This window comes from Festucalex cinctus, chromosome 1, assembly GCF_051991245.1.
Source record: "Festucalex cinctus isolate MCC-2025b chromosome 1, RoL_Fcin_1.0, whole genome shotgun sequence".
NCBI lineage: Eukaryota > Metazoa > Chordata > Actinopteri > Syngnathiformes > Syngnathidae > Festucalex > Festucalex cinctus.
This window is the reverse complement of record NC_135411.1, coordinates 59,079,517-59,092,497: the sequence shown is the minus strand read 5'-3', so window position 1 is coordinate 59,092,497 and position 12,981 is coordinate 59,079,517. Positions and strand designations below refer to the sequence as shown.

Here is a 12,981-nt window from a genome sequence, read left to right as displayed (position 1 = left end):
GAGCCGAACCTAGAATCTTCTGATCCGTAGTCAGACGCGTTATCCATTGCGCCACAAGCCCCTCAAAGGAAAGTGAGCTTCTGTAAGCCTTAGTGGAGGATTGTCATTGTCCCTCGAACCGGGAAGGCTTTTCTATCAATCGGCAGTAAAAACCTAAAGCAGAGTGCTGAGTCATCTGCCGTGACCCAGATTTGAACCAGGGTTGCTGCGACCACAACGCAGAGTACTAACCACTACACGATCACGGCTGCGCTGCTGTTTTCTTGTGGATAAAGTTGTCTATCACTGGCAGCTGCTGCTTCCACCAAGACCCAAATCGAAAACCAGGCTGCTGAACCAGGACTGCTGTGAAACTGTCAAATGAATGTCCTGGGTATAAAATTGTCCACCAGTGCTCCTTGAAACTGATACAATTCATAAATGTTGAACATCAATTCAGTGGAAATTAGGTTTTCGAATATCCTGGAGATAGCATCTACCTTTTCCCATTTTTGTAAGAATTCATGTGCAAAAGTCATGTGAAAACAAAGGTTGAACTATACAATGAAAAGAAAGAGTTGAGCTAGCCAGGAGTCGAACCTAGAATCTTCTGATCCGTAGTCAGACGCGTTATCCATTGCGCCACAAGCCCCTCAAATGAAAGTGAGCTTCTGTAAGCCTTAGTGGAGGATTGTCATTGTCCCTCGAACGGGGAAGGCTTTTCTATCAATCGGCAGTAAAAACCTAAAGCAGAGTGCTGAGTCATCTGCCGTGACCCGGATTTGAACCAGGGTTGCTGCGACCACAACGCAGAGTACTAACCACTATACGATCACGGCTGCGCTTCTGCTTTCTTGTGGATGAAGTTGTCTATCACTGTCAGCTGCTGCTTCCACCAAGACCCAAATCGAAAACCAGGCTGCTGAACCAGGACTGCTGTGAAACTGTCTAATGAATGTCCTGGGCATAAAATTGTCCACCAGTGCTCCTTGAAACTGATACAATTCATAAATGTTGAACATCAATTCAGTGGAAATTAGGTTTTCGAATATCCTGGAGATAGCATCTACCTTTTCCCATTTTTGTAAGAATTCATGTGCAAAAGTCATGTGAAAACAAAGGTTGAACTATATAATGAAAAGTAAGAGTTGAGCTAGCCAGGAGTCGAACCTAGAATCTTCTGATCCGTAGTCAGACGCGTTATCCATTGCGCCACAAGCCCCTCAAAGGAAAGTGAGCTTCTGTAAGCCTTAGTGGAGGATTGTCATTGTCCCTCGAACCAGGAAGGCTTTTCTATCAATCGGCAGTAAAAACCTAAAGCAGAGTGCTGAGTCATCTGCCGTGACCCAGATTTGAACCAGGGTTGCTGCGACCACAACGCAGAGTACTAACCACTACACGATCACGGCTGCGCTGCTGTTTTCTTGTGGATAAAGTTGTCTATCACTGGCAGCTGCTGCTTCCACCAAGACCCAAATCGAAAACCAGGCTGCTGAACCAGGACTGCTGTGAAACTGTCAAATGAATGTCCTGGGCATAAAATTGTCCACCAGTGCTCCTTGAAACTGATACAATTCATAAATGTTGAACATCAATTCAGTGGAAATTAGGTTTTCGAATATCCTGGAGATAGCATCTATCTTTTCCCATTTTTGTAAGAATTCATGTGCAAAAGTCATGTGAAAACAAAGGTTGAACTATACAATGAAAAGTAAGAGTTGAGCGAGCCAGGAGTCGAACCTAGAATCTTCTGATCTGTAGTCAGACACGTTATCCATTGCGCCACAAGCCCCTCAAATGAAAGTGAGCTTCTGTAAGCCTTAGTGGAGGATTGTCATTGTCCCTCGAACGGGGAAGGCTTTTCTATCAATCGGCAGTAAAAACCTAAAGCAGAGTGCTGAGTCATCTGCCGTGACCCGGATTTGAACCAGGGTTGCTGCGACCACAACGCAGAGTACTAACCACTATACGATCACGGCTGCACTTCTGCTTTCTTGTGGATGAAGTTGTCTATCACTGTCAGCTGCTGCTTCCACCAAGACCCAAATCGAAAACCAGGCTGCTGAACCAGGACTGCTGTGAAACTGTCTAATGAATGTCCTGGGCATAAAATTGTCCACCAGTGCTCCTTGAAACTGATACAATTCATAAATGTTGAACATCAATTCAGTGGAAATTAGGTTTTCGAATATCCTGGAGATAGCATCTACCTTTTCCCATTTTTGTAAGAATTCATGTGCAAAAGTCATGTGAAAACAAAGGTTGAACTATATAATGAAAAGTAAGAGTTGAGCTAGCCAGTAGTCGAACCTAGAATCTTCTGATCCGTAGTCAGACGCGTTATCCATTGCGCCACAAGCCCCTCAAAGGAAAGTGAGCTTCTGTAAGCCTTAGTGGAGGATTGTCATTGTCCCTCGAACCAGGAAGGCTTTTCTATCAATCGGCAGTAAAAACCTAAAGCAGAGTGCTGAGTCATCTGCCGTGACCCAGATTTGAACCAGGGTTGCTGCGACCACAACGCAGAGTACTAACCACTACACGATCACGGCTGCGCTGCTGTTTTCTTGTGGATAAAGTTGTCTATCACTGGCAGCTGCTGCTTCCACCAAGACCCAAATCGAAAACCAGGCTGCTGAACCAGGACTGCTGTGAAACTGTCAAATGAATGTCCTGGGCATAAAATTGTCCACCAGTGCTCCTTGAAACTGATACAATTCATAAATGTTGAACATCAATTCAGTGGAAATTAGGTTTTCGAATATCCTGGAGATAGCATCTACCTTTTCCCATTTTTGTAAGAATTCATGTGCAAAAGTCATGTGAAAACAAAGGTTGAACTATACAATGAAAAGAAAGAGTTGAGCTAGCCAGGAGTCGAACCTAGAATCTTCTGATCCGTAGTCAGACGCATTATCCATTGCGCCACAAGCCCCTCAAAGGAAAGTGAGCTTCTGTAAGCCTTAGTGGAGGATTGTCATTGTCCCTCGAACGGAAGGCTTTTCTATCAATCGGCAGTAAAAACCTAAAGCAGAGTGCTGAGTCATCTGCCGTGACCCGGATTTGAACCAGGGTTGCTGCGACCACAACGCAGAGTACTAACCACTGTACGATCACGGCTGCGCTTCTGCTTTCTTGTGGATAAAGTTGTCTATCACTGTCAGCTGCTGCTTCCACCAAGACCCAAATCGAAAACCAGGCTGCTGAACCAGGACTGCTGTGAAACTGTCAAATGAATGTCCTGGGCATAAAATTGTCCACCAGTGCTCCTTGAAACTGATACAATTCATAAATGTTGAACATCAATTCAGTGGAAATTAGGTTTTCGAATATCCTGGAGATAGCATCTACCTTTTCCCATTTTTGTAAGAATTTATGTGCAAAAGTCATGTGAAAACAAAGGTTGAACTATACAATGAAAAGTAAGAGTTAAGCTAGCCAGGAGTCGAACCTAGAATCTTCTGATCCGTAGTCAGACGCGTTATCCATTGCGCCACAAGCCCCTTAAAGGAAAGTGAGCTTCTGTAAGCCTTAGTGGAGGATTGTCATTGTCCCTCGAACAGGGAAGGCTTTTCTATCAATCGGCAGTAAAAACCTAAAGCAGAGTGCTGAGTCATCTGCCGTGACCCGGATTTGAACCAGGGTTGCTGCGACCACAACGCAGAGTACTAACCACTATACGATCACGGCTGCGCTTCTGCTTTCTTGTGGATAAAGTTGTCTATCACTGTCAGCTGCTGCTTCCACCAAGACCCAAATCGAAAACCAGGCTGCTGAACCAGGACTGCTGTGAAACTGTCAAATGAATGTCCTGGGCATAAAATTGTCCACCAGTGCTCCTTGAAACTGATACAATTCATAAATGTTGAACATCAATTCAGTGGAAATTAGGTTTTCGAATATCCTGGAGATAGCATCTACCTTTTCCCATTTTTGTAAGAATTTATGTGCAAAAGTCATGTGAAAACAAAGGTTGAACTATATAATGAAAAGTAAGAGTTGAGCTAGCCAGGAGTCGAACCTAGAATCTTCTGATCCGTAGTCAGACGCGTTATCCATTGCGAACACAAGCCCCTCAAAGGAAAGTGAGCTTCTGTAAGCCTTAGTGGAGGATTGTCATTGTCCCTCGAACCGGGAAGGCTTTTCTATCAATCGGCAGTAAAAACCTAAAGCAGAGTGCTGAGTCATCTGCCGTGACCCGGATTTGAACCAGGGTTGCTGTGACCACAACGCAGAGTACTAACCACTATACGATCACGGCTGCGCTTCTGTTTTCTTGTGGATAAAGTTGTCTATCACTGTCAGCTGCTGCTTCCACCAAGACCCAAATCGAAAACCAGGCTGCTGAACCAGGACTGCTGTGAAACTGTCAAATGAATGTCCTGGGCATAAAATTGTCCACCAGTGCTCCTTGAAACTGATACAATTCATAAATGTTGAACATCAATTCAGTGGAAATTAGGTTTTCGAATATCCTGGAGATAGCATCAATCTTTTCCCATTTTTGTAAGAATTCATGTGCAAAAGTCATGTGAAAACAAAGGTTGAACTATACAATGAAAAGTAAGAGTTGAGCGAGCCAAGAGTCGAACATAGAATCTTCTGATCTGTAGTCAGACACGTTATCCATTGCGCCACAAGCCCCTCAAATGAAAGTGAGCTTCTGTAAGCCTTAGTGGAGGATTGTCATTGTCCCTCGAAGAGGGAAGGCTTTTCTATCAATCGGCAGTAAAAACCTAAAGCAGAGTGCTGAGTCATCTGCCGTGACCCGGATTTGAACCAGGGTTGCTGCGACCACAACGCAGAATACTAACCACTATACGATCACGGCTGCGCTTCTGCTTTCTTGTGGATAAAGTTGTCTATCCCTGTCAGCTGCTGCTTCCACCAAGACCCAAATCGAAAACCAGGCTGCTGAACCAGGACTGCTGTGAAACTGTCAAATGTCCTGGGCATAAAATCGTCCACCAGTGCTCCTTGAAACTGATACAATTCATAAATGTTGAAAATCAATTCAGTGGAAATTAGGTTTTCGAATATCCTGGAGATAGCATCTACCTTTTCCCATTTTTGTAAGAATTCATGTGCAAAAGTCAGGTGAAAACAAAGGTTGAACTATACAATGAAAAGTAAGAGTTGAGCTAGCCAGGAGCCGAACCTAGAATCTTCTGATCCGTAGTCAGACGCGTTATCCATTGCGCCACAAGCCCCTCAAAGGAAAGTGAGCTTCTGTAAGCCTTAGTGGAGGATTGTCATTGTCCCTCGAACAGGGAAGGCTTTTCTATCAATCGGCAGTAAAAACCTAAAGCAGAGTGCTGAGTCATCTGCCGTGACCCGGATTTGAACCAGGGTTGCTGCGACCACAACGCAGAGTACTAACCACTATACGATCACGGCTGCGCTTCTGCTTTCTTGTGGATAAAGTTGTCTATCACTGTCAGCTGCTGCTTCCACCAAGACCCAAATCGAAAACCAGGCTGCTGAACCAGGACTGCTGTGAAACTGTCAAATGAATGTCCTGGGCATAAAATTGTCCACCAGTGCTCCTTGAAACTGATACAATTCATAAATGTTGAACATCAATTCAGTGGAAATTAGGTTTTCGAATATCCTGGAGATAGCATCTACCTTTTCCCATTTTTGCAAGAATTCATGTGCAAAAGTCATGTGAAAACAAAGGTTGAACTATACAATGAAAAGTAAGAGTTGAGCGAGCCAGGAGTCGAACATAGAATCTTCTGATCTGTAGTCCGACACGTTATCCATTGCGCCACAAGCCCCTCAAAGGAAAGTGAGCTTCTGTAAGCCTTAGTGGAGGATTGTCATTGTCCCTCGAACGGGGAAGGCTTTTCTATCAATCGGCAGTAAAAACCTAAAGCAGAGTGCTGAGTCATCTGCCGTGACCCGGATTTGAACCAGGGTTGCTGCGACCACAACGCAGAGTACTAACCACTATACGATCACGCCTGCGCTTCTGCTTTCTTGTGGATAAAGTTGTCTATCACTGTCAGCTGCTGCTTCCACCAAGACCCAAATCGAAAACCAGGCTGCTGAACCAGGACTGCTGTGAAACTGTCAAATGAATGTCCTGGGCATAAAATTGTCCACCAGTGCTCCTTGAAACTGATATAATTCATAAATGTTGAACATCAATTCAGTGGAAATTAGGTTTTCGAATATCCTGGAGATAGCATCTACCTTTTCCCATTTTTGTAAGAATTCATGTGCAAAAGTCATGTGAAAACAAAGGTTGAACTATACAATGAAAAGTAAGAGTTGAGATAGCCAGGAGTCGAACCTAGAATCTTCTGATCCGTAGTCAGACGCTTTATCCACTGCGCCACAAGCCCCTCAAAGGAAAGTGAGCTTCTGTAAGCCTTAGTGGAGGATTGTCATTGTCCCTCGAACAGGGAAGGCTTTTCTATCAATCAGCAGTAAAAACCTAAAGCAGAGTGCTGAGTCATCTGCCGTGACCTGGATTTGAACCAGGGTTGCTGCGACCATAACGCAGAGTGCTAACCACTATACGATCACGGCTGCGCTTCTGCTTTCTTGTGGATAAAGTTGTCTATCACTGTCAGCTGCTGCTTCCACCAAGACCCAAATCGAAAACCAGGCTGCTGAACCAGGACTGCTGTGAAACTGTCAAATGAATGTCCTGGGCATAAAATTGTCCACCAGTGCTCCTTGAAACTGATACAATTAATAAATGTTGAACATCAATTCAGTGGAAATTAGGTTTTCGAATATCCTGGAGATAGCATCTACCTTTTCCCATTTTTGTAAGAATTCATGTGCAAAAGTCATGTGAAAACAAAGGTTGAACTATACAATGAAAAGTAAGAGTTGAGCTAGCCAGGAGTCGAACCTAGAATCTTCTGATCCCTAGTCAGACGCTTTATCCATTGCGCCACAAGCCCCTCAAAGGAAAGTGAGCTTCTGTAAGCCTTAGTGGAGGATTGTCATTGTCCCTCGAACGGGGAAGGCTTTTCTATCAATCGGCAGTAAAAACCTAAAGCAGAGTGCTGAGTCATCTGCCGTGACCCGGATTTGAACCAGGGTTGCTGCGACCACAACGCAGAGTACTAACCACTATACGATCACGGCTGCGCTTTTGCATTCTTGTGGATAAAGTTGTCTATCACTGTCAGCTGCTGCTTCCACCAAGACCCAAATCGAAAACCAGGCTGCTGAACCAGGACTGCTGTGAAACTGTCAAATGAATGTCCTGGGCATAAAATTGTCACCAGTGCTCCTTGAAACTGATACAATTCATAAATGTTGAACATCAATTCAGTGGAAATTAGGTTTTCGAATATCCTGGAGATAGCATCTACCTTTTCCCATTTTTGTAAGAATTCATGTGCAAAAGTCATGTGAAAACAAAGGTTGAACTATATAATGAAAAGTAAGAGTTGAGCTAGCCAGGAGTCGAACCTAGAATCTTCTGATTCGTAGTCAGACGCGTTATCCATTGCACCACAAGCCCCTCAAAGGAAAGTGAGCTTCTGTAAGCCTTAGTGGAGGATTGTCATTGTCCCTCGAACCGGGAAGGCTTTTCTATCAATCGGCAGTAAAAACCTAAAGCAGAGTGCTGAGTCATCTGCCGTGACCCGGATTTGAACCAGGGTTGCTGCGACCACAACGCAGAGTACTAACCACTATACGATCACAGCTGCGCTTCTGCTTTCTTGTGGATGAAGTTGTCTATCACTGTCAGCTGCTGCTTCCACAAAGACCCAAATCGAAAACCAGGCTGCTGAACCAGGACTGCTGTGAAACTGTCAAATGAATGTCCTGGGTATAAAATTGTCCACCAGTGCTCCTTGAAACTGATACAATTCATAAATGTTGAACATCAATTCAGTGGAAATTAGGTTTTCGAATATCCTGGAGATAGCATCTACCTTTTCCCATTTTTGTAAGAATTCATGTGCAAAAGTCATGTGAAAACAAAGGTTGAACTATATAATGAAAAGTAAGAGTTGAGCTAGCCAGGAGTCGAACCTAGAATCTTCTGATCCGTAGTCAGACGCGTTATCCATTGCGCCACAAGCCCCTCAAATGAAAGTGAGCTTCTGTAAGCCTTAGTGGAGGATTGTCATTGTCCCTCGAACGGGGAAGGCTTTTCTATCAATCGGCAGTAAAAACCTAAAGCAGAGTGCTGAGTCATCTGCCGTGACCCGGATTTGAACCAGGGTTGCTGCGACCACAACGCAGAGTACTAACCACTATACGATCACGGCTGCGCTTCTGCTTTCTTGTGGATGAAGTTGTCTATCACTGTCAGCTGCTGCTTCCACCAAGACCCAAATCGAAAACCAGGCTGCTGAACCAGGACTGCTGTGAAACTGTAATGAATGTCCTGGGCATAAAATTGTCCACCAGTGCTCCTTGAAACTGATACAATTCATAAATGTTGAACATCAATTCAGTGGAAATTAGGTTTTCGAATATCCTGGAGATAGCATCTACCTTTTCCCATTTTTGTAAGAATTCATGTGCAAAAGTCATGTGAAAACAAAGGTTGAACTATATAATGAAAAGTAAGAGTTGAGCTAGCCAGGAGTCGAACCTAGAATGTTCTGATCCGTAGACAGACGCGTTATCCATTGCGCCACAAGCCCCTCAAAGGAAAGTGAGCTTCTGTAAGCCTTAGTGGAGGATTGTCATTGTCCCTCGAACCAGGAAGGCTTTTCTATCAATCGGCAGTAAAAACCTAAAGCAGAGTGCTGAGTCATCTGCCGTGACCCAGATTTGAACCAGGGTTGCTGCGACCACAACGCAGAGTACTAACCACTACACGATCACGGCTGCGCTGCTGTTTTCTTGTGGATAAAGTTGTCTATCACTGGCAGCTGCTGCTTCCACCAAGACCCAAATCGAAAACCAGGCTGCTGAACCAGGACTGCTGTGAAACTGTCAAATGAATGTCCTGGGCATAAAATTGTCCACCAGTGCTCCTTGAAACTGATACAATTCATAAATGTTGAACATCAATTCAGTGGAAATTAGGTTTTCGAATATCCTGGAGATAGCATCTATCTTTTCCCATTTTTGTAAGAATTCATGTGCAAAAGTCATGTGAAAACAAAGGTTGAACTATACAATGAAAAGTAAGAGTTGAGCGAGCCAGGAGTCGAACATAGAATCTTCTGATCTGTAGTCAGACACGTTATCCATTGCGCCACAAGCCCCTCAAATGAAAGTGAGCTTCTGTAAGCCTTAGTGGAGGATTGTCATTGTCCCTCGAAGAGGGAAGGCTTTTCTATCAATCGGCAGTAAAAACCTAAAGCAGAGTGCTGAGTCAACTGCCGTGACCCGGATTTGAACCAGGGTTGCTGCGACCACAACGCAGAATACTAACCACTATACAATCACGGCTGCGCTTCTGCTTTCTTGTGGATAAAGTTGTCTATCCCTGTCAGCTGCTGCTTCCACCAAGACCCAAATCGAAAACCAGGCTGCTGAACCAGGACTGCTGTGAAACTGTCAAATGTCCTGGGCATAAAATCGTCCACCAGTGCTCCTTGAAACTGATACAATTCATAAATGTTGAAAATCAATTCAGTGGAAATTAGGTTTTCGAATATCCTGGAGATAGCATCTACCTTTTCCCATTTTTGTAAGAATTCATGTGCAAAAGTCAGGTGAAAACAAAGGTTGAACTATACAATGAAAAGTAAGAGTTGAGCTAGCCAGGAGCCGAACCTAGAATCTTCTGATCCGTAGTCAGACGCGTTAGCCATTGCGCCACAAGCCCCTCAAAGGAAAGCGAGCTTCTGTAAGCCTTAGTGGAGGATTGTCATTGTCCCTCGAACGGGGAAGGCTTTTCTATCAATCGGCAGTAAAAACCTAAAGCAGAGTGCTGAGTCATCTGCCGTGACCCGGATTTGAACCAGGGTTGCTACGACCACAACGCAGAGTACTAACCACTACACGATCACGGCTGCGCTGCTGTTTTCTTGTGGATAAAGTTGTCTATCACTGTCAGCTGCTGCTTCCACAAAGACCCAAATCGAAAACCAGGCTGCTGAACCAGGACTGCTGTGAAACTGTCAAATGAATGTCCTGGGTATAAAATTGTCCACCAGTGCTCCTTGAAACTGATACAATTCATAAATGTTGAACATCAATTCAGTGGAAATTAGGTTTTCGAATATCCTGGAGATAGCATCTATCTTTTCCCATTTTTGTAAGAATTCATGTGCAAAAGTCATGTGAAAACAAAGGTTGAACTATACAATGAAAAGTAAGAGTTGAGCGAGCCAGGAGTCGAACATAGAATCTTCTGATCTGTCGTCAGACACGTTATCCATTGCGCCACAAGCCCCTCAAATGAAAGTGAGCTTCTGTAAGCCTTAGTGGAGGATTGTCATTGTCCCTCGAACAGGGAAGGCTTTTCTATCAATCGGCAGTAAAAACCTAAAGCAGAGTGCTGAGTCATCTGCCGTGACCCGGATTTGAACCAGGGTTGCTGCGACCACAACGCAGAGTACTAACCACTATACGATCACGGCTGCTCTTCTGCTTTCTTGTGGATGAAGTTGTCTATCACTGTCAGCTGCTGCTTCCACCAAGACCCAAATCGAAAACCAGGCTGCTGAACCAGGACTGCTGTGAAACTGTCTAATGAATGTCCTGGGCATAAAATTGTCCACCAGTGCTCCTTGAAACTGATACAATTCATAAATGTTGAACATCAATTCAGTGGAAATTAGGTTTTCGAATATCCTGGAGATAGCATCTACCTTTTCCCATTTTTGTAAGAATTCATGTGCAAAAGTCATGTGAAAACAAAGGTTGAACTATATAATGAAAAGTAAGAGTTGAGCTAGCCAGGAGTCGAACCTAGAATCTTCTGATCCGTAGTCAGACGCGTTATCCATTGCGCCACAAGCCCCTCAAAGGAAAGTGAGCTTCTGTAAGCCTTAGTGGAGGATTGTCATTGTCCCTCGAACCAGGAAGGCTTTTCTATCAATCGGCAGTAAAAACCTAAAGCAGAGTGCTGAGTCATCTGCCGTGACCCGGATTTGAACCAGGGTTGCTGCGACCACAACGCAGAGTACTAACCACTACACGATCACGGCTGCGCTGCTGTTTTCTTGTGGATAAAGTTGTCTATCACTGTCAGCTGCTGCTTCCACAAAGACCCAAATCGAAAACCAGGCTGCTGAACCAGGACTGCTGTGAAACTGTCAAATGAATGTCCTGGGTATAAAATTGTCCACCAGTGCTCCTTGAAACTGATACAATTCATAAATGTTGAACATCAATTCAGTGGAAATTAGGTTTTCGAATATCCTGGAGATAGCATCTATCTTTTCCCATTTTTGTAAGAATTCATGTGCAAAAGTCTTGTGAAAACAAAGGTTGAACTATACAATGAAAAGTAAGAGTTGAGCGAGCCAGGAGTCGAACATAGAATCTTCTGATCTGTAGTCAGACATGTTATCCATTGCGCCACAAGCCCCTCAAATGAAAGTGAGCTTCTGTAAGCCTTAGTGGAGGATTGTCATTGTCCCTCGAACGGGGAAGGCTTTTCTATCAATCGGCAGTAAAAACCTAAAGCAGAGTGCTGAGTCATCTGCCGTGACCCGGATTTGAACCAGGGTTGCTGCGACCACAACGCAGAGTACTAACCACTATACGATCACGGCTGCGCTTCTGCTTTCTTGTGGATGAAGTTGTCTATCACTGTCAGCTGCTGCTTCCACCAAGACCCAAATCGAAAACCAGGCTGCTGAACCAGGACTGCTGTGAAACTGTCTAATGAATGTCCTGGGCATAAAATTGTCCACCAGTGCTCCTTGAAACTGATACAATTCATAAATGTTGAACATCAATTCAGTGGAAATTAGGTTTTCGAATATCCTGGAGATAGCATCTACCTTTTCCCATTTTTGTAAGAATTCATGTGCAAAAGTCATGTGAAAACAAAGGTTGAACTATATAATGAAAAGTAAGAGTTGAGCTAGCCAGGAGTCGAACCTAGAATCTTCTGATCCGTAGTCAGACGCTTTATCCATTGCGCCACAAGCCCCTCAAAGGAAAGTGAGCTTCTGTAAGCCTTAGTGGAGGATTGTCATTGTCCCTCGAACCGGGAAGGCTTTTCTATCAATCGGCAGTAAAAACCTAAAGCAGAGTGCTGAGTCATCTGCCGTGACCAGGATTTGAACCAGGGTTGCTGCGACCACAACGCAGAGTACTAACCACTATACGATCACGGCTGCGCTTCTGCTTTCTTGTGGATAAAGTTGTCTATCACTGTCAGCTGCTGCTTCCACCAAGACCCAAATTGAAAACCAGGCTGCTGAACCAGGACTGCTGTGAAACTGTCAAATGAATGTCCTGGGCATAAAATTGTCCACCAGTGCTCCTTGAAACTGATACAATTCATAAATGTTGAACATCAATTCAGTGGAAATTAGGTTTTCGAATATCCTGGAGATAGCATCTACCTTTTCCCATTTTTGTAAGAATTTATGTGCAAAAGTCATATGAAAACAAAGGTTGAACTATACAATGAAAAGTAAGAGTTGAGCTAGCCAGGAGTCGAACCTAGAATCTTCTGATCCGTAGTCAGACGCGTTATCCATTGCGCCACAAGCCCCTTAAAGGAAAGTGAGCTTCTGTAAGCCTTAGTGGAGGATTGTCATTGTCCCTCGAACAGGGAAGGCTTTTCTATCAATCGGCAGTAAAAACCTAAAGCAGAGTGCTGAGTCATCTGCCGTGACCCGGATTTGAACCAGGGTTGCTGCGACCACAACGCAGAGTACTAACCACTATACGATCACGGCTGCGCTTCTGCTTTCTTGTGGATAAAGTTGTCTATCACTGTCAGCTGCTGCTTCCACCAAGACCCAAATCGAAAACCAGGCTGCTGAACCAGGACTGCTGTGAAACTGTCAAATGAATGTCCTGGGCATAAAATTGTCCACCAGTGCTCCTTGAAACTGATACAATTCATAAATGTTGAACATCAATTCAGTGGAAATTAGGTTT

The 12,981-nt window shown here is 44.2% G+C and overlaps 22 non-coding genes across 22 annotated transcripts; all 22 read right to left on the bottom strand.

Annotated features, from left to right (window-relative positions):
* Positions 1 to 558: 558 nt before the first annotated feature.
* On the bottom strand, positions 559 to 631 carry trnar-acg (transfer RNA arginine (anticodon ACG)). Its single transcript has one exon. It is a non-coding gene; the product is annotated as a tRNA-Arg (tRNA).
* Positions 632 to 746: 115 nt separating this feature from the next.
* Positions 747 to 818, bottom strand: trnah-gug (transfer RNA histidin (anticodon GUG)). Its single transcript has one exon. It is a non-coding gene; the product is annotated as a tRNA-His (tRNA).
* A 310-nt stretch (positions 819 to 1,128) lies between these two features.
* On the bottom strand, positions 1,129 to 1,201 carry trnar-acg (transfer RNA arginine (anticodon ACG)). Its single transcript has one exon. It is a non-coding gene; the product is annotated as a tRNA-Arg (tRNA).
* Positions 1,202 to 1,886: 685 nt separating this feature from the next.
* trnah-gug (transfer RNA histidin (anticodon GUG)) lies at positions 1,887 to 1,958 on the bottom strand. The gene has a single exon. It is a non-coding gene; the product is annotated as a tRNA-His (tRNA).
* Positions 1,959 to 2,838: 880 nt separating this feature from the next.
* trnar-acg (transfer RNA arginine (anticodon ACG)) lies at positions 2,839 to 2,911 on the bottom strand. The gene has a single exon. It is a non-coding gene; the product is annotated as a tRNA-Arg (tRNA).
* Positions 2,912 to 3,024: 113 nt separating this feature from the next.
* Positions 3,025 to 3,096, bottom strand: trnah-gug (transfer RNA histidin (anticodon GUG)). Its single transcript has one exon. It is a non-coding gene; the product is annotated as a tRNA-His (tRNA).
* A 310-nt stretch (positions 3,097 to 3,406) lies between these two features.
* Positions 3,407 to 3,479, bottom strand: trnar-acg (transfer RNA arginine (anticodon ACG)). Its single transcript has one exon. It is a non-coding gene; the product is annotated as a tRNA-Arg (tRNA).
* Positions 3,480 to 3,594: 115 nt separating this feature from the next.
* trnah-gug (transfer RNA histidin (anticodon GUG)) lies at positions 3,595 to 3,666 on the bottom strand. Its single transcript has one exon. It is a non-coding gene; the product is annotated as a tRNA-His (tRNA).
* Positions 3,667 to 4,735: 1,069 nt separating this feature from the next.
* trnah-gug (transfer RNA histidin (anticodon GUG)) lies at positions 4,736 to 4,807 on the bottom strand. Its single transcript has one exon. It is a non-coding gene; the product is annotated as a tRNA-His (tRNA).
* A 494-nt stretch (positions 4,808 to 5,301) lies between these two features.
* Positions 5,302 to 5,373, bottom strand: trnah-gug (transfer RNA histidin (anticodon GUG)). The gene has a single exon. It is a non-coding gene; the product is annotated as a tRNA-His (tRNA).
* Positions 5,374 to 6,441: 1,068 nt separating this feature from the next.
* Positions 6,442 to 6,513, bottom strand: trnah-aug (transfer RNA histidin (anticodon AUG)). The gene has a single exon. It is a non-coding gene; the product is annotated as a tRNA-His (tRNA).
* Positions 6,514 to 7,011: 498 nt separating this feature from the next.
* trnah-gug (transfer RNA histidin (anticodon GUG)) lies at positions 7,012 to 7,083 on the bottom strand. The gene has a single exon. It is a non-coding gene; the product is annotated as a tRNA-His (tRNA).
* A 309-nt stretch (positions 7,084 to 7,392) lies between these two features.
* Positions 7,393 to 7,465, bottom strand: trnar-acg (transfer RNA arginine (anticodon ACG)). The gene has a single exon. It is a non-coding gene; the product is annotated as a tRNA-Arg (tRNA).
* Positions 7,466 to 7,962: 497 nt separating this feature from the next.
* On the bottom strand, positions 7,963 to 8,035 carry trnar-acg (transfer RNA arginine (anticodon ACG)). Its single transcript has one exon. It is a non-coding gene; the product is annotated as a tRNA-Arg (tRNA).
* Positions 8,036 to 8,150: 115 nt separating this feature from the next.
* Positions 8,151 to 8,222, bottom strand: trnah-gug (transfer RNA histidin (anticodon GUG)). The gene has a single exon. It is a non-coding gene; the product is annotated as a tRNA-His (tRNA).
* A 1,066-nt stretch (positions 8,223 to 9,288) lies between these two features.
* On the bottom strand, positions 9,289 to 9,360 carry trnah-gug (transfer RNA histidin (anticodon GUG)). Its single transcript has one exon. It is a non-coding gene; the product is annotated as a tRNA-His (tRNA).
* A 1,064-nt stretch (positions 9,361 to 10,424) lies between these two features.
* trnah-gug (transfer RNA histidin (anticodon GUG)) lies at positions 10,425 to 10,496 on the bottom strand. The gene has a single exon. It is a non-coding gene; the product is annotated as a tRNA-His (tRNA).
* A 310-nt stretch (positions 10,497 to 10,806) lies between these two features.
* On the bottom strand, positions 10,807 to 10,879 carry trnar-acg (transfer RNA arginine (anticodon ACG)). The gene has a single exon. It is a non-coding gene; the product is annotated as a tRNA-Arg (tRNA).
* A 115-nt stretch (positions 10,880 to 10,994) lies between these two features.
* trnah-gug (transfer RNA histidin (anticodon GUG)) lies at positions 10,995 to 11,066 on the bottom strand. Its single transcript has one exon. It is a non-coding gene; the product is annotated as a tRNA-His (tRNA).
* Positions 11,067 to 11,564: 498 nt separating this feature from the next.
* Positions 11,565 to 11,636, bottom strand: trnah-gug (transfer RNA histidin (anticodon GUG)). Its single transcript has one exon. It is a non-coding gene; the product is annotated as a tRNA-His (tRNA).
* An 880-nt stretch (positions 11,637 to 12,516) lies between these two features.
* trnar-acg (transfer RNA arginine (anticodon ACG)) lies at positions 12,517 to 12,589 on the bottom strand. The gene has a single exon. It is a non-coding gene; the product is annotated as a tRNA-Arg (tRNA).
* Positions 12,590 to 12,704: 115 nt separating this feature from the next.
* On the bottom strand, positions 12,705 to 12,776 carry trnah-gug (transfer RNA histidin (anticodon GUG)). Its single transcript has one exon. It is a non-coding gene; the product is annotated as a tRNA-His (tRNA).
* Positions 12,777 to 12,981: the final 205 nt, after the last annotated feature.